Raw genomic sequence first — 19,043 nt, 5'->3', positions numbered from 1 at the left:
GAAGTTTCTTAGTGTAAGAAGACCACATTACACAAGCTTAAAAACACAAGATATTTCGCATTACAAATAGATTCTCTAGTTCGCAAAAGATTTATCGTGGTATGCCTAATAGTGTTCTGGATTAGATTTCACAAATTTGAATACACACAACTACTAAGTGCTTTTCTGTGGCCTGCAGTGCCCAGTGTGGGCACCTGTGGTAGGTGTAGGCCCCTATTTTACTGACAGTCACGGTTAAACCACGTTTCTTAGAACCAAATAAATAGCCCACTGTCACCTGCCTAGTGCTAGGAGAGCACTAATTGCTATTTTAGCCCTTAACTTCTTGAAGGAATGAAAAGAAAATTAGAAATGTAAACAAGATCCATGCTAAGCTCAATTCTGTCCAATCAAAGGATAGCACATTGCTGTTGCTCCAAAAATACTATTATCATATTACCATTTGGTTTATTTTATTTTACTTATGTTTAAAGTGTATTTGTTTTACTTATGCTTTAAGAGGTGGCAACATAATATATGTACATCCAAGATGTCAGGTCTCTCTAGCCGATTTGACTGAGAGATGGAAGCTGCCCAGAGCCAAGTCTTTTTTCTTGTGCTGCAGAGATTTCAAAGCTCTTTAACACACCTACTAGCAATATACTACAAAAACAAACAAAACAAGCATAATTCATTATTTTAGAGTTCCTTAAGCCAAACAGACAGCATTTTGAAGTCTAAGAATTTGCTTTTTTGTTACACTCTTCCCCTTTATATCAACTTGATAAACTTTATTGTCTTGTGTCTACTAAATACTTTTCAACGTCCCAAGTTGAGATGTATGAGATTAACTCTCTGATACCCTCAAGTTCAGACATAATCTATTCTCTTTGTATACAGCAGTACATTTCATAGAATTTTCTGTTGCTAATTCCATCCTTACAGAACAGAATAATAGTTACAGTAATAGAACAGTATTTATTGCAGAGGGGTTTTGTGAGAATTACATAAGATGGTAACTATATTGAAAGCAGAAGGAACGGTGCCTAACACATGCTCAGTCCTCAATTAAATTTCAATGACTAATGTTATAACTACATGCTAACTTTGTTCTTACCATTTTTAAAAAAAATACTCTAAACTGCTTGTTGTTTGTGTACAGTTTCCTAAGTATACTTCACTATTTTTCAAGCTTTGTCTATAGGGCGTATTTAATAAATATCTTTTCATCATATTTTAATATGAAATTTAATAGCTTGAGTCAGAAAAATGTTGGCAGATATTTTTATATATTGTTACCAATGATAACAATGGTTTTGTATTTATATGGAATCTTTTCAAGATCATTTAATAAGCTTTATTTTTTATAACTATGAAATCACTGATCTTTGACATACTTGAGTTATTCCTGTTTTCCTCAATCTTCATCAAACCAATGACGTGTAGGGCTTAACGCAAGGCCTTCTATTATAGTAATCTCTTTTCAACATAATATCCTTGGAGTGAGAAAATTACAGCTCAGGTGGCTGAATCAGTACTTCTCTGTAAGATAAGTACAGGCAGACCAACTTGCGAAGTGGGAATCCCTTCATCTCAGCCTACTCCAGTGTATTTCTTTATTAGCTTTATCAGATCCATAAAGAGGTTGCCAAGGAGACCTGACCAGAACAGCAAACCTAAAACAGATGTAATCCAGCCAGATGTAAATAACCACGGAGGTTAACCTCCTTACCATCTCCTTTCCTTTCTGTCTTAAGAGTCTGCTCAATTCTTGGAAAAGCCCCTACTCAGCACCTTCCAAAGTCACCATCAACTTATCCTCTCCTAGCATTAAAGTTCTTCTACCACGTGTCATGCAATTATTTGAGAGAAAAAAATTTTAATTACATAAGAACATTAGTTTGTACTATCTTCATGATGAGTCTAATTTAAATCTATTTAAAAACTTGTACTGAAATTGTATAATACTTAAAAGTTTGAAACAAGTATTTATGTCCTAATTAAGGATTGCATAGAATTTTTTTAGTTCTCTAGAAATGAGGACCTCCCATCACCCACCATATACATATCTAGGGGCTCTCTTTCAAATATTTTGTGTAAAAAATTTAGGATCAAAATGAATGAAAGGTGTCTGATCCTCCCTGCTCCCGCTGTCCCCGCTGTGTCTCCTGTTCTCTCTCCCTTCTCTCCTTCATTTCCTTTTGCCCACTTTTTCTCCCCTTATCCCTTCCTCTTCCATCACCACTCTTTATTTTCTTTCCTTCTTCCCTCTTCTTTCTCTCTTCCCACCTTCCCTTTCCCTGTTTCCTCTTCTTCTTCTTCCTCCTGAGAAGTCGTATGGATTTTAGAGTCAAAAACTACTGCTGAGCCCTCAAGACATTTTGGTACAATTCAGTTACATGAAAAATATAAAAGGAAAATAGTATGACCTAGAAATCTGGGCCAAAATTTATTTGAAAAAGTTCATATTTAAAGGAGTAATGCTAACGAAAGCTTTAATCTTCTTGCCTTTCCTTTAGCTATTCACAATTACCAACAGTCTTTTTAGAGGAATTTAACCTTGAATATGATTCTTCAGTGCTTCTAATTTGGATTGCAAACATATCAGGCATTGACCTGCTCTCAAGCCATTATTAACTAGTATTGATTAAGTCCTGTCATGCAGCAGACATTATTTCTGGAACTCCTACTGTCAACATGGGGATTAATTTATTAAATATTCAATGTATAGTATTCTATAATTCAGCATTTCCCTTATTTTGATATATAATACAGCCAATAAGTGAAATTCTTCAGTAGAGTTGCTCATAGATATCATGTTAAAACTTTAATGACCTGGGTTAGTAATGACATACTCTAACATAAATGTAGATTAGGGATTTCTTTAATATCCTACAAGTTGGATATCCTTAATTATTCAAAGACTGAATAACCATTTTCACAAATGATCTAAACCCTTAGTTTCTTCCATGTTTCTTCTGTGCCTCTTTGGTGTTTTGGCACCTTCACTGTTTATTAGCAACAAGAATGAAATAATTTAGCTACCAGTTACTAGTTCTTATGTAAAAGTAGCACTGGAAATTAAGTTCAATATCTTTGTGACTTTCTTTGTTCCCTGTGGTCTTTAATCTAGATGAAGGAACATTTTCTCCCAGGGAAGAAGCTCAGAGGAAAGAAATTGGATTTGGGCTCCTTTCTGCTCCTGGTGGTGGTAAACATTTTCCTATGTTCCTCATAAGTCCCACCCCCAGCTGCACGATGAGCAGCCTGATAAGAAACTTGCAAAAGGGCTTCTCCCAGAGGGTCAAGTGTATGCACAAAGTTTCTAGTTGTTGAGTGAGCCAAGCACATAGCTGAGGATTCTGAGTCACCAGTCTGGGGAAAAGAAGGGGAGGTTAGGGCAGAAACTGGAAAACTTTCTGAACCTGTAGGGTCTTTCCCGGGGTTGCATGATTTCGAGTTTCCAGTGTTCAGTTGGCTTATGTCACTGTTCCCTCTGTTAATGAGGCTTATGACGCTGTTTCCTCTGTTAATTAAATCTCTTTCTATACCATGATGTTTAGATTGCTTTAAGTAGGGAGGCTCAGGATATTTCAGAAGGATCATTTTCTAAACAGTCAAAAGTGAAAGTGTTCCTTGCTCAGTCCTATCTGACTCTTTGCCAGGAGGGGGCTAAAATCAAGTAAGATAACATTAAAAGATAATAATAAAGAAAATAAGGACTTAAGAGTAAGGATCTTTAAGACAGAGGGTTTGTTTACTTTTTTGCCACTATTCTATGACTAATTAGTATACTTCTTAAAATTTGGCGCATGGCTCAAGTTGGGAAAGAGTTGAAATGTTTCTTTTCACAGGAAGCTGGAAGTACTATTCAACAAATAGTGTCTGCCAGAAAAGGAGTGTTTTGGGGGTAAGCCCACCATGGAATTCTAGAGGAACTGGAGGTAGGGTCAGCTGTTTACTATTCCTTCAGCTTAATAACTTCTCTCTTCCTCCTGGGTTCACTATGCAGCTCCTTTCCTTGTTAGGATTGAGGGTTGGAGGAGAGTTAAGGGGGAGGGGGTGGGAAGTAGCATCTTATTTGACTGCTCACCTCATAATTTCTGTCAAAGCCCTCTGGGTGTTGATGCCCAAATGTTGGTCATAGGGAATTTTTGTAGGTTCCTCAAAGGCCCCCTTAGACTGCATTATTGCTAAGAGCAGATCATGTATCCTGATTATTTAGGTCATCTTACCCTTGCCCTCATACGTCTTGGGCAGAGTCCTTTGAAATCAGCCCATCCTCAGTTAATCTTTCCAGTATTCATTCTTGTCCATGGAAAACAGCATGTTTGGTGCCCTCTAAATCCTGGAAGCACAAGCTGCTTCACTTCAGGCTCTGCTACCATATAAAGCTCCAGAATGCCTCTAACCTGCAGATATTTCTAGGCTAGAAACTGAGCACTACTCACCAGGTCCTCCAAATCCCTGGGTGACATGTGAAGCTCTCTGAGAGAATTCTAAACCCTTCTCACTTGATAAAGGCGTTCTGCACTCAGTTCCTCTGTGGGAGTTGGGGAGCAGGGGAAAGCCCAGACCAACAAGCAATTCTCAGGATACCAGCTGGGCATCCTATAATTCAGCTCAATTCTGACACTATCTACCCAGAGATAGCATTGGATATCACGGTTAAGGGTTCAGCCCTACAAGACTGCCCCCCACTCACCAGTCACAAGTCCAGGTTATTACCTGTTCTTCTTACCAAACTGGCTATAAATCAGAGATTATATGCTCTCCTTGAGTTCAGTTAGATTGCTAGAATAGCTCACAGAACTCAGAGAACATTTTACTTACTAGAACATCAGATTATAAAAGAATATAGCATAGGAACAGGCTAGTGGAAGAGAGGCAGAAGGCAAGGTACAGGAAAGGGCACTGGAGCTTTCATGCTCTCACCATGTGCGCTACTCTCCCCAAATCTCCAATGTTTGCCAATCCAGGAGCTCTCTGCACCTTGTTTTTTGGATTTGGGGGGAGGCTTCATTACATTGGTATGACTAACTAAATCACTGGTCATTGGTGACTGATTCAATCTCCAAGCCCGCTCCCTTCCCTGAAGGTCGAGGGCGGGACTAAGTTCCTACTCTTACTTTGCTGGTTCCCGTGGCAACCTGCACTTAACTTCAGGTGAGGGCCAGAAGTCACCTTATTTACATAACAGGAGACACCTTTGTTGTTCTCCTTGCTTAGGAAATTCCAAGGATTTAGAAGGCAATAGCACCCCATTCCAGTACTCTTGCCTGGAAAATCCCATGGATGGAGGAGCCTGGGAGGCTGCAGTCCATGGGGTCGCGAAAAGTCGGACATGACTGAGCGACTTCACTTTTCACTTTCATGCATTGGAGAAGGAAATGGCAACCTGCTCCAGTGTTCTTGCCTGGAGAATCCCAGGGATGGGGGAGCCTGATGGGCTGCTGTCTATGGGGTCAAACAGAGTCACGACTGAAGTGACTTAGCAGCAAAAGCTCATGATGGTGGGATCACTTACCTACAGCCAGACTTCCTGGAATGTGAAGTCAAGTGGGCCTTAGAAAGCATCACTATGAACAAAGCTAGTGGAGGTGATGGAATTCCAGTTGAGCTATTTCAAATCCTGAAAGATGATGCTGGGAAAGTGCTGCACTCAATATGCCAGCAAATTTGGAAAACTCAGCAGTGGCCACAGGACTGGAAAAGGTCAGTTTTCATTCCAAGCCCAAAGAAAGGCAATGCCAAAGATTGCTCAAACTACCGCACAATTGCACTCATCTCACATGCTAGTAATGCTCAAAATTCTCCAAGCCAGGCTTCAGCAATACATGAACCGCGAAATTCCAGATGTTCAAGCTGGTTTTAGAAAAGGCAGAGGAACCAGAGATCAAATTGCCAACATCCGCTGGATCATGGAAAAAGCAAGAGAGTTCCAGAAAAACATCTATTTCTGCTTTATTGACTATGCCAAAGCCTTTGACTGTATGGATCACAATAAACTGTGGAAAATTCTGAAAGAGATGGGAATACCAGACCACCTGCCTGCCTCTTGAGAAACCTGTATGCAGGTCAGGAAGCAACAGTTAGAACTGGACATGGAACAACAGACTGGTTCCAAATAGGAAAAGGAGTACGTTAAGGCTGTATACTGTCACCCTGCTTATTTAACTTCTATGCAGAGTACATCATGAGAAACGCTGAGCTGGATGAAGCGTAAGCTGGAATCAAGATTGCCGGGAGAAATATTAATAACCTCAGCTATGCAGATGACATCACCCTTATGGCAGAAAGTGAAGAGGAACTAAAAAGCCTCTTGATGAAAGCGAAAGAGGAGAGTGAAAGAGTTGGCTTAAAGCTCAACATTCAGAAAACGAAGATCATGGCATCCGGTCCCATCACTTCATGGGACACAGATGGGGAAACAGTGGAAACAGTGTCAGACTTTATTTTTGGGGGCTCCAAAATCACTGCAGACGGTGACTGCAGCCATAAAATTAAAAGACGCTTACTCCTTGGAAGAACAGTTATGACCAACCTAGATAGCATATTAAAAAGCAGAGACTTGACTTTGCCAACAAAGGTCCGTCTAGTCAAGGCTATGGTTTTTCCTGTGGTCATGTATGGATGTGAGAGTTGGACTGTGAAGAAATCTGAGCACTGAAGAATTGATGCTTTTGAACTGGTGGTGTTGGAGAAGACTCTTGAGAGTCCCTTGGACTGCAAGGAGATCCAACCAGTCCATTCTGAAGGAGATCAGCCCTGGGATTTCTTTGGAAGGAATGATGCTAAAGCTGAAACTCCTGTACTTTGGCCACCTCATGCGAAGAGTTGACTCATTGGAAAAGACTCTGATGCTGGGAGGGATTGGGGGCAGGAGGAGAAGGGGATGACAGAGGATGAGATGGCTGGATGGCATCACCGACTCTATGGACATGAGTTTGGGTGAATTTCGGGAGTTGGTGATAGACAGGGAGACCTGGTGTGCTGCGATTCATGGGGTCGCAAAGAGTTGGACACAACTGAGCGACTGAACTGAACTCGGCACCAGAAACCAAGGACAAAGACCAAATATATATTTCTTATTATAAATCACAATATCATATTTGACTTGAATGGAAAGGGGAGAAGAGAAAACTATAGCATTATGCCAACTCTCTCCAAAAAATCCTCATTGCTGCTCTTCCTCCCCTCCATCAGTCTGACCTTCATGTGTGTGTGTGTGTGTGTGTGTGTGTGTGTGTGTGTATGTGGATAGATAGATGATACATATTATTGTATCAACTTCTCTTTGAAAGTCTGTCACCTCTGCCCACAGCCCACCCTACATTCTCTGGCCAGAAGTGATCACTCCCTCTTCTCTGTATTGAAGTATCTTGAACACCTTTTATGATGGTGCCTATCACACTGTAGAAAAGTTAATTTTTTATATGTTTATCTTCCCCACTAGAGTGACTTGAGGACACCATCATTTTGGCATCCCTAATGTGTGGCTTGAAACTCAACATTCAAAAAATTAAGATCATTGCATCCAGTCCCAACACTTCACAGCAAATAGATGGGGAAACAATGGAAACAGTGACAGACTTTATTTTCTTGGGCTCCAAAATCACTGCAGATGGTGACTGCAATCATGAAACTAAAAGATGCTTGCTCCTTGGAAGAAAAGCTATGACAAACCTAGACAGCATATTAAAAAGCAGAGACATTACTCTGTCAAAAAGGTCTGTCTAGTCAAAGCTATGGTTTTTCCAGTAGTCATGTATGGATATGAGAATTGGACCATAAAGAAGTCTGAGCACCAAATAATTGATGCTTTTGAACTGTTATGTTGGAGAGGACTCTTGAGATTCCCTTGGACTGCAAGGAGATCAAACCAGTCAGTCCTAAAGAAATCAGAACTGAATATTCACTGGAAGGACTGATGCTAAAGCCAAAACTCCAATACTCTGGCCACCTGATGTGCTGACTCATTGGAAAAGACCCTGATGCTGGGAAAGACTGAAGGCATGAAGAGAAAGGGATGACAGAGGATGAGGTGGTTGGATGGCAACACCAACTCAATGGACATGAATCTGAGCAAGCTCCATGAGTTGGTGATAGACAGGGAAGCCTGGCATGCTGCAGTCCATGGGTTCGCAAAGACTTGGACACAGCTGACCAACTGAACTGAATGTGTGGCATAATGCCTGGAACCTGCATGGTAGTAGAGAAAAAGCAAAGTCAGAATTCACTGGGTACTTTCTAGTTGTCACGTACTATACCAAGCATGTCAACAAATATTATCTCATTTAATCATCATAGCAGCTTTATGAAGTTGCATCTATTTTATATGTACTACAAAGATGAAAAATAGGGGTTAGTTAATTTAATGACTCCCCAAATCATGAAGCTACATAGTGAAGACAAGATTTGAATGCAGTCAGTTGGACTCCCAATCCAGTCTTTACTCAATATTGTCTCCTAGGACAGAAAATTATTACAGTTAAAGTTGTGGCTTCTTTTCTTTTTTATTTTTTATTGAAGGATAATTGCCTTACAGAATTTTGCTATTTTCTGTCAAACCTCAACATAAATCAGCCATAGGTATACATATATCCTCTCCTTTTTGAAACTCCCTCCCATCTTCCTCCCCATCCCACCCCTCTAGGTTGATACAGAGCCCTGTTTGAGTTTCCTGAGCCAGACAGCAAATTCCCATTGGCTATCTATTTTAAATACAGTAATTTAAGTTTCCATGTTACTCTTTCCATACATTATCACCCTCTCCTCCCCTCTCCCCATGTCCTTAGTTTGTTCTCTTGTCTGTTTCTCCACTGTTGCCCTGTAAATAAATTTTTCAGTACCAATTTTCTAGATTCTGTATATATGTACTAGACTACACTATCTTTCTTTCTGACTCACTTCACTCTGTATAATAGGTTATAGGTTCATCTACCTCATTAGAACTGACTCAATGCACTCCTTTTTATGGCTGAGTAATATTCCATTGTGTACCACAACTTCTTTATCCATTCATCTGTTGATGGACATCTAGGTTGTTTTCATGTTCTAGCTGTTGTAAATAGTGCTGAAATGAACAATGGGATACATAGGTCTCTTTCAATTTTGGTTTCCTCAAGGTATATGCCTAGGAATGGGATTGCTGAGTCATATGGTGGTTTTATTCCTAGTTTTTTAAGGAATATTCATACAGTCTTCCATAGTGGCTGTATCAATTTACATTCCCACCAACAGTGCAAGGGCATTCCCTTTTCTCCACACCCTCTCCAGAATTTATTGTTTGTAGCCTTTTTGATGATGGCCATTCTGACCAGTGTGAGGTGACATCTCACTGTGGTTTTGATTTGCATTTCTCTAGTAATGAGTGATGTTGAGCACCTTTTCATGTGTTTGTTAGCCATCTGTATGTCTTCTTTGGAGAAATGTCTGTTTGGTTCTTTTTCTCACTTTTTGATTGGGTTGTTTATCTGGTATTGAGTTGTATGAGCTGCTTGTGTATTTTGGAAATTAATCCTTTGTCAGTTGTTTCATTTGCTATTATTTCCTCCCATTCTGAGCATTGTCTTTTCACCTTGATTATAGTTTCCTTTGTTGTGCAAAAGCATTTAAGTTTAATCAGGTCCCACTTTTTTACTTTTGTTTTTATTTCCATTACTCTAGGAGGTAGGTCATAGAAGATCTTGCTTTGATTTATGTCATTGAGTGTTCTGCCTATGCTTTCCTCTAAGAGTTTTATAGTTTCTGGTCTTACATTTAGGTCTTTAATCCATTTTGAGTTTATCTTTGTGTATGGTGTTAGGAAGTGTTCTAATTTCATTCTTTTACATGTAGCTGTCCAGTTTTCCCAGCACCATTTATTGAAGAGGCTGTCTTTGCCCATTGTATATTTGTGCCTCCTTTGTCAAAAATAAGGTATCCATAGGTGCATGGGTTTATTTCTGGGCTTTCTATCTTATTCCACTGGTCTATATTTCTGATTTTGTGACAGTACCATACTGTCTTGATGACTGTAGCTTTGTAATATAATCTGAAGTCAGGAAGGTTGATTCCTCCAGCTCCATTCTTCTTTCTTAAGACTGCTTTGGCTATTTGGCATCTTCTGTGTTTTCATATGAATTGTGAAATTTTTTGTTCTAGTTCTGTGAAAAATGCCATTGACAATTTGATAGGACTCACATTAAGTCTGTAGATTGTGTTTTGTAGTATAGTCATTTTCACAATATTGATTTTTCCTACCCGGGAACATGGACTATCTCTCCATCTGTTTATGTCGTCTTTGATTTCTTTCATTAGTGTCTTATAATTTTCTGTGCACAGTTCTTTTGTATCCTTAGGTAAGTTTATTCCTAGATATTTAATTCTTTTTGTTGCAATGGTGAATGGGATTGATTCCTTAATTTCCCTGTATGATTTCTCATTGTTAGTATATAGAAACACAAATGATTTCTGTGTGTTAAGTTTGTATCCTGCAACTTTGCTAATTCACCGGTTAGCTCTAGTAATTTTCCGATGCTATCTTTAGGGTTTTCTATGAACAGTATCATGTCATCTGCAAACAGTGAGAGCTTTACTTCTTTTCTGATCTGGATTCCTTTAATTTCTTTTTCTTCTCTGATTGCTGTAGCTAGCACTTCCAGAACTATGTTGAGTAATAGTGGCAAAAGTGGACTCCCTTGTCTTATTCCTGATCTTAGGGGGAATGCTTTCAGTTTTTCACCACTGAGAATAATGTTTGCTGTAGGCTTATCATATATGGCCTTTACTATGTTGAGGAAGGTTCCTTCTATGCCCTTTTTTTGAAGCGTTTTAATCATAAATGTGTGTTGAAAGTTATCAAAGGCTTTTTCTGCATCTATTGATATGATCATATGGTTTTTATTCTTTCAATTTGTTAATATAGTGTATCACATTGATTGATTTGCATATATTGAAGAATCTTTGCATCCCTGGAATAAATACAACTTGATCATGGTGTATGAGCTTTTTGATGTGTTACTGAAATCTGTTTGCTAAAATTTTGTTGAGGATTTTTGCATCTATGTTCATCAGTGATATTGGCCTGTAGTTTTCTTTTTCGTGTTGTCTTTGTCTGGTTTTGGTATTAGGGTGATGGTGGCCTCAGAGAATGAGTTTGGAAGTGTTCTTCCTCTACAATTTTTTTGAAAGAATTTCAAGAAAGATAGGCATTAGCTCTTCTCTAAATGTTTGATAGAATTCTCCTGTGAAGCCATCTGGTCCTGAGCTTTTGTTTTTTGGGAGATTTTTGATCACAGCTTCAATTTCAGTGCTTGTAATTGGGTGTTCATAATTTCTATTTCTTCCTGGTTCAGTCTTGGAAGATTGAACTTTTCTAAGAATCTGTCCATTTCTTCCAGGTTATCCATTTTACTGCCATATAGTTGTTCATAATAGTCTCTTATAATCCTTTGTATTTCTGCACTGTCTGTTGTAAACTCTCCTTTTTCATTTCCAATTTTGTTGATTTGATTCTTCTCTCTTTTTTTCTTGATGAGTCTGGCTAAAGGTTTGTCAATTTTGTTTATCTTCTCAAAGAACCAGCTTTGGTTTTATTAATCTTTACTATTGTTTCTTTCATTTATTTCTGCTCAGATCTTTATGATCTTTCCTTCTACTAATTTTGGGGTTTCTTTGTTATTCTTTTTCCAGTTGTTTTAGGTGTAAAGTTAGGTTGTCTATTCAATGTTTTTCTTCTTTCTTGAGGTAGGATTGTATTCCTATAAACTTCCCTCTTAGAACTGCTTTTGCTGCATCCCATAGGTTTTGAGTTGTCATGTTTTCATTGTCATTTGTTTCTAGAAATTTTTTGATTTCCCTTTTACAGATTTCAGTAACCTGTTGGTTATTTAGAAATGTTTTGTTTAATCTCCATGTGTTTCTTACAGTTTTTTTTTCTTGAAATTGATATCTAGTTTCATAGCGTTGTGGTTGGAGAAGATGCTTGATATTATCTGAATTTTCTTAAATTTACTGAGGTTTGATTTATGACCCAAGATATGGTCTATCCTGGAGAATGTTCCATAGGCAGTTGAGAAGAAGGTGTATTTTTCTGCATTTGGATGGAATGTCCTGAAGATATCAATAAGATCCATCTCACCTAGTGTATCATTTAAGACTTGTGTTTCCTTATTAATTTTCTGTTTGGATGATCTGTCCATTGGTGTGAATGGGGTGTAAAGTCTCCTACTATTACTGTGTTACTTTCAATTTCTCCTTTTATGTCTGTTAGTGTTTGTGTTATGTATTGAGGTGTTCCTATGTTGGGTGCATAGATATTGACAATTGTTATGTCTTCCTCTTAGATGGATCCCTTGATCATTATGTAGTGTTCTTCCTTATTTCTTGTAATCTTCTTTATTTTAAGGTCTATTTTCTCTGATATGAGGATTGCCACTCCAGCTTTCTTTTGCTTCCCATTTGCATGGAATATATTTTTCTATCCTCTCACTTTTCAGTCTATGTGTGTCTTGAGGTCTGAAGTGGGTTTCTTGTAGACACCATATATATGGGTCTTGTTTTTGTATACATTCAGCAAGTCTGTGTCTTTTGGTTGGAGCATTTAATCCATTTACATTGAAAGTAATTATTGATATATATATTCCTATTGCCATTTTCTTAATTGTTTGGGGTTGATTTTGTAGATCTTTTTTCTTGTCTTGTATTTCTTGACTATATAAGTCCCTTTAACATTTGTTGTAAAGCTGGTTTGATGGTTTTGAATTCTGTCAACTTTTGCTTGTCTGAAATGCTTTTTATTTCTTCATCAATTTTGAATGACATCCTTGTCGGATACAGTAATCTCGATTGTAGATTTTTCCCTTTCAGAACTTTGAATATATCCTGTCATTCCCTTCTGGCCTGAGAGCTACTGCTGAAAGATCAGCTACTAAGCATAGGAAGTTTCCCTTGTATGTTACTTGTTGCTTCCCCCTTGCTGCTTTTTAATATTCTTTCTTTGTGTTTAGTCTTTGTTAGTTTGATTAGTATGTGTCTTGGTGTGTTTCTCCTTGGGTTTATCCTGTATGGGACTCTTTGTGCCTCTTAGATTTGATTGACTATTTCTGTTTCCCTGTTGAGGAAATTTTGAACTATAATCTCTTCAAAAATTTTCTCAAACCCTTTCTTTTTCTCTTCTTCTTCTTCTGTGACCCCTATAATTCAAATTTTGGTGTCTTTGAGATGGTTCCTGAGATCTCTGAGACTGTCCTCAGCTCTTTTCATTCTTTTTACTTTATTCTGCTCTTCAGAAGTTATTTCCACCATTCTATCTTCCAGCTCACTGATTCGTTCTTCTGCTTCAGATATTCTGCTACTGATTCCTTCTAGAGTATTTTTAATTTCAGTAACTGTGTTGTTTGTCTCTGTATGTTTATTCTTTAATTCTTCTAGATCTTTGTTAAGTGATTCCTGCATTTTCTCCATTTTGTTTTCAAGGTTTATTATCATCTTTATTATCATTATTCTGAATTCTTCTTCAGGTAGTTTGCCTATTTCCTCTTCATTTATTTGGACTTTTGTGTTTCTAGTTTGTTCCTTCAGTATTTCTCTGCCTCATTATTATTTTTTTTTAAGTTATTGTGTTTAAGGTCTCCTTTTCCCAGGTTTGAAGAAAAGTTGAATTCTTTCCTTGAAGAAGGATGAATTCTTTCTTCCTTTTGGTTTCTGCCCTCCTAAGGTTGGTCCCGTGCACCACCCGTGGAGAATGTGGTCTCCACTGGAGGAGGGAATGGCAAACCACTTCAGTGTTCTTGCCTTGAGAACCCTATGAACAATATGAAAAGGCAAAATGATAGGATACTGAAAGAGGAACTCCCCAGGTCAGTAGGGGCCCAATATGCTACTGGAGATCAGTGGAGAAATAACTCCAGAAAGAATGAAGGGATGGAGCCAAAGCAAAAACAATACCCAGCTGTGGATGTGACTGGTGATAGAAGCAAGATCTGATGCTGTAAAGAGAAATATTGCATAGGAACCTGGAATGTTAGATCCATGAATCAAGGCAAATTGGAAGTGGTCAAACAGGAGATGGCAAGAGTGAATATCAACATTCTAGGAGTCAGTGAACTAAAATGGACTGGAATGGGTGAATTTAACTCAGATGACCATTATATCTACTACTGTGGGCAGGAATCCCTTAGAAGAAATGGAGTAGCCATCATGGTCAACAAAAGAGTCCAAAATGCAGTACTTGGATGCAATCTCAAAAATGACAGAATGATCTCTGTTCGTTTCCAAGGCAAACCATTCAATATCACAGTAATCCAAGTCTATACCCCAACCAGTAACGCTGAAGAAGCTGAAGTTGAACTGTTCTATGAAGACCTACAAGACTTTTTAGAACTAACACCCAAAAAAGATATCCTTTTCATTATAGGGGACTGGAATGCAAAAGTAGGAAGTCAAGAAACACCTGGAGTAACAGGCAAATTTGGCCTTGGAATACGGAATGAAGCAGGGCAAAGACTAATAGAGTTTTGCCAAGAAAATGCACTGGTCATAGCAAACACCCTCTTCCAACAACACAAGAGAAGATTCTATACATGGACATCACCAGATGGTCAACACCAAAATCAGATTGATTATATTCTTTGCAGCCAAAGATGGAGAAGCTCTATACAGTCAGCAAAAACAAGACTGGGAGCTGACTGTGGCTCAGGTCATGAACTCCTTATTGCCAAATTCAGATTGAAACTGAAGAAAGTAGGGAAAACCACTAGACCATTCAGGTATGACCTAAATCAAATCCCTTTTGATTATACAGTGGAAGTGAGAAATATATTTAAGGGACTAGATCTGATAGATAGAGTGCTTGATGAACTATGGAATGAGGTTCGTGACATTGTACAGGAGACAGGGATTAAGACTATCCCCATGGAAAAGAATGCAAAAAAGCAAAATGGCTGTCTGGGGAGGCCTTACAAATATCTGTGAAAAGAAGAAAAGTAAAAAGCAAAGGAAAAAAAGAAAGATATAAGCATCTGAATGCAGAGTTCCAAAGAATAGCAAGAGGAGATAAGAAAGCCTTCTTCAGCGATCAATGCAAAGAAATAGAGGAAAACAACAGAATGGGAAAGACTAGAGATCTCTTCAAGAAAAATAGAGATACCAAGGGAACATTTAATACAAAGATGGGCTCGATAAAGGACAGAAATGGTATGGACCTAACAGAAGCAGAAGACATTAAGAAGAGATGGCAAGAATATACAGAAGAACTGTACGAAAAAGATCTTCACGACCCAGATAATCATGATGGTGTGATCACTGACCTAGAGCCAGACATCCTGGAATGTGAAGTCAAGTGGGCCTTAGAAAGCATCACTACGAACAAAGCTAGTGGAGGTGATGGAATTCCAGTTGAGCTATTTCAAATCCTGAAAGATGATGCTGTGAAAGTGCTGCACTCAATATGCCAGCAAATTTGGAAAACTCAGCAGTGGCCACAGGACTGGAAAAGGTCAGTTTTCATTCCAAGCCCAAAGAAAGGCAATGCCAAAGAATGCTCAAACTACTGCACAATTGCACTCATCTCACACGCTAGTAAAGTAATGCTCAAAATTCTCCAAGCCAGTCTTCAGCAATACATGAACCGCAAACTTCCAGATGTTCAAGCTGGTTTTAGAAAAGGCAGAGGAACCAGAGATCAAATTGCCAACATCCACTGGATCATTGAAAAAGCAAGAGAGTTCCAGAAAAACATCTATTTCTGCTTTATTGACTACGCCAAAGCCTTTGACTGTGTGGACCACAATAAACTGTGGAAAATTCTGAAAGAGATGGGAATACCAGACCACCTGATCTGCCTCTTGAGAAACCTGTATGCAGGTCAGGAAGCAACAGTTAGAACTGAACATGGAACAACAGACTGGTTCCAAATAGGAAAAGGAGTACGTCAAGGCTGTATATTGTCACCCTGCTTATTTAACTTCTGTGCAGAATACATCATGAGGAACGCTGGACTGGAGGAAACACAAGCTGGAATCAAGATTGCCGGGAGAAATATCAATAACCTCAGATATGCAGATGAGACTACCCTTATGGCAGAAAGTGAAGAGGAACTAAAGAGCCTCTTGATGAAAGTGAAAGAGGAGAGTGAAAAAGTTGGCTTAAAGCTCAACATTCAGAAAACAAATATCATGGCATCCGGTCCCATCACTTCATGAGAAATAGATAGGGAAACAGTGGAAACAGTGTCAGACTTTATTTTTTTGGGGCTCCAAAATCACTGCAGATGGTGACTGCAGCCATAAAATTAAAAGATGCTTACTCCTTGGAAGGAAAGTTATGACCAACCTAGATAGCATATTCAAAAGCAGAGACTTGACTTTACCAAAAAAGGTCTGTCTAGTCAAGGCTATGGTTTTTCCTGTGGTCATGTATGAATGTGAGAGTTGGACTGTGAAGAAGGCTGAGTGCCGAAGAATTGATGCTTTTGAACTGAGGTGTTGGAGAAGACTCTTGAGAGTCCCTTGGACTGCAAGGAGATCCAACCAGTCCATTCTGAAGGAGATCAGCCCTGGGATTTCTTTGGAAGGAATGATGCTAAAGCTGAAACTCCAGGACTTTGGCCACCTCATGCTAAGAGTTGACTTATTGGAAAAGACTCTGATGCTGGGAGGGATTGCGGGCAGGAGGAGAAGGAGACGACAGAGGATGAGATGGCTGGATGGCATCACTGACTCGATGGACATGAGTTTGAGTAAACTCTGCAAGTTGGTGATGGACAGGGAGGCCTGGCGTGCTGCGATTCATGGGGTCGCAGAGTCAGACACGACGAAGTGACTGAACTGAACTGAAGCTAAGTTTGGGGATACGAGAAGAATGAACGAAGAAACAAGTTGTCATCAAACCCTTTCATTTAATCAGTATGGCTTTGAGCCAAAGAGAAAAGAGAAGGGATCCTGTGTGTGATTCAGAATTCTAGAGTTCGCTATCATCAATTAAAACAAAAAAACCCACCAAATTTCTAACCATTCTCTAGAGGAAGGCATGCACTAGGTTGTAAGGCTCAACAGAAGAACATGGGCTCTGTCACAAAGTTGATCTGGTTCCAGATCCAGCTCAGCCACTAACTCATTATGTGCTTTTGGGTTAAGCCACTTTTCTAAGCCCTACTTTCCTCATCTAGACAATGGAGGAAAACAAAGCAGTTACCTTATAGGATTGCTGATAATTAAAGGCAATATATGTAAAGCTACTTTAACACAGTGCCAGGCACAAAGTAAACACAGCTATGATCTCTTGTTTTGGTTTTGTCACAATGAAGAATACAGATAGCTACATGAGGCTGCTTCATGATGACTTAGGAAAGGCTCAGGTCCAGAAACTGTAATACAGTTCCTTTCTACTTCCTTGGTCTTGGATCAGAGAGTAAACCTTTATGTTTTATCCATGATGACCATACAATTTGGAGACAGAGGGAAGTCTTAATTTGCTGTTTAATCTTGAATACAGTAATTTCATCTCATTCCTTACTTATGAATTGAGGATACTGATAAGATTGTATTTTTGAGGACTACATAAAATAGAGGATTAAGAGATGGTATTTTTGCATAAAACATGGGTTATAATTATTTACTCTACCTGCAGACATATGAGTGGGAATACTATGAGCAGAGCCTCCTCCTATTACTGTTACTATACTTTTTCTATTACTATAATTTTTCAAGGCTCATTTTCCTGACACCCATCTTCTTTTCCCAGGGCAATTCCAGGCTTCCTTATTATGACCAATATAGGCCTGTTTACTGGACATAATCACATGAGGATTCCTGCTTTATGCATTAACCAGGCCATTACAGCTACTGAGTAGCAGCACCAGCTTATAATCTGTGAACTTTTAAAAGATCCACTTCTCATCTGTCTTTTCAATCCTATCACAGAGTCTAACATTGAGAATTAAGTCCAGAAATGGTAGATTGGGTCAGACTGTGGAAGCTTTTTGTATCATTAGCAAAAAATCTGGGTTTTTCTTTGGTGGTTGGTAGAGTATTAGAAAAACCACTTTGGGAGTTCTGTAGGGGTTAGCAAGAGGCTTGGCCTGCAGATATGACCTGCACAATCAATACCATCAAAAGAAGAAATAAGCTAAGAATCCTGCCTAATACGGAAGGCAAGTATTAAAAATAATCTTTAAAATATTTCCATCGATATCCTTAACATATCAATTTAATTATGTTCAAGTATATAGAGTGGTGGCCAGTGGTATGAAATAGACTATTCTAAATGAGTGATCTTAAAATGCACACATATATGCACACATATAGACACACACTCACTCACACACACAGAGAGTCAACAATGATGCCTCAAAATACAACTTTTGGAGCTTTATAGTTCCAGTCTACTTCATGCAGCAGAGTCAATCTATATGCTGGTAGAAAAAGAGCAGGGGGAGGGGGTGGAAATCTAGGAAAAAGTAAACCAGTTTCCCCCATTCAGATAATTCATGGATTTCCATATCATATCTACTATCAAATAGCTATCAAAAATAATGTAAATTCTACTCTGCTGCTGCTGCTAAGTCACTTCAGTCGTGTCCGACTCTGTGTGACCCCATAGACGGCAGTCCACCAGGCACCCCCGTCCCTGGGATTCTCCAGGCAAGAATATTGGAGTGGGTTGCCATTTCCTTCTCCAATGCATGAAAGTAAAAAGTGAAAGTGAAGTCGCTCAGTTGTCTCTGACTTTTCGTGACCCCATGGACGGCAGCCTACCAGGCTCCTCTGTCCATGGGATTTTCCAGGCAAGAGTACTGGAGTGGGGTGCCATCGCCTTCTCCAAATTCTCCTCTAGGAATTCTCAAAAGCTTAAAAATATCCTAGGCTAGAAAATTACTTATCCTAGAGATATAAGTTCTAGTTTTAAAACCAACATATGTATAGTAATGAACTGAGAGCTTGCTTGTAAAATCCTGTCCTAGAGTTTAAAAAGATAAACCTAGGTTTGTTAAAAGTCATCTTGGTTTTAAAATCTACACTTGATTGCTAATAATATATAATTAACTCCCTCTTAAAAACAAAGGAATTAAATTGTATGAC

General features: G+C 38.8%; 1 protein-coding gene across 2 annotated transcripts in view; it reads right to left on the bottom strand.

Moving 5' to 3' along the window:
- The window catches only part of CFAP95 (cilia and flagella associated protein 95), a 130,700-nt gene that overhangs the window by 104,453 nt on the left and 7,204 nt on the right, over window positions 1–19,043 (bottom strand). The gene's annotated exons all lie outside the window — the stretch shown is intronic.

The sequence above is a fragment of the Bubalus bubalis genome, chromosome 3 (assembly GCF_019923935.1).
Source record: "Bubalus bubalis isolate 160015118507 breed Murrah chromosome 3, NDDB_SH_1, whole genome shotgun sequence".
NCBI lineage: Eukaryota > Metazoa > Chordata > Mammalia > Artiodactyla > Bovidae > Bubalus > Bubalus bubalis.
This window is presented reverse-complemented; position numbering and strand designations above follow the sequence as displayed.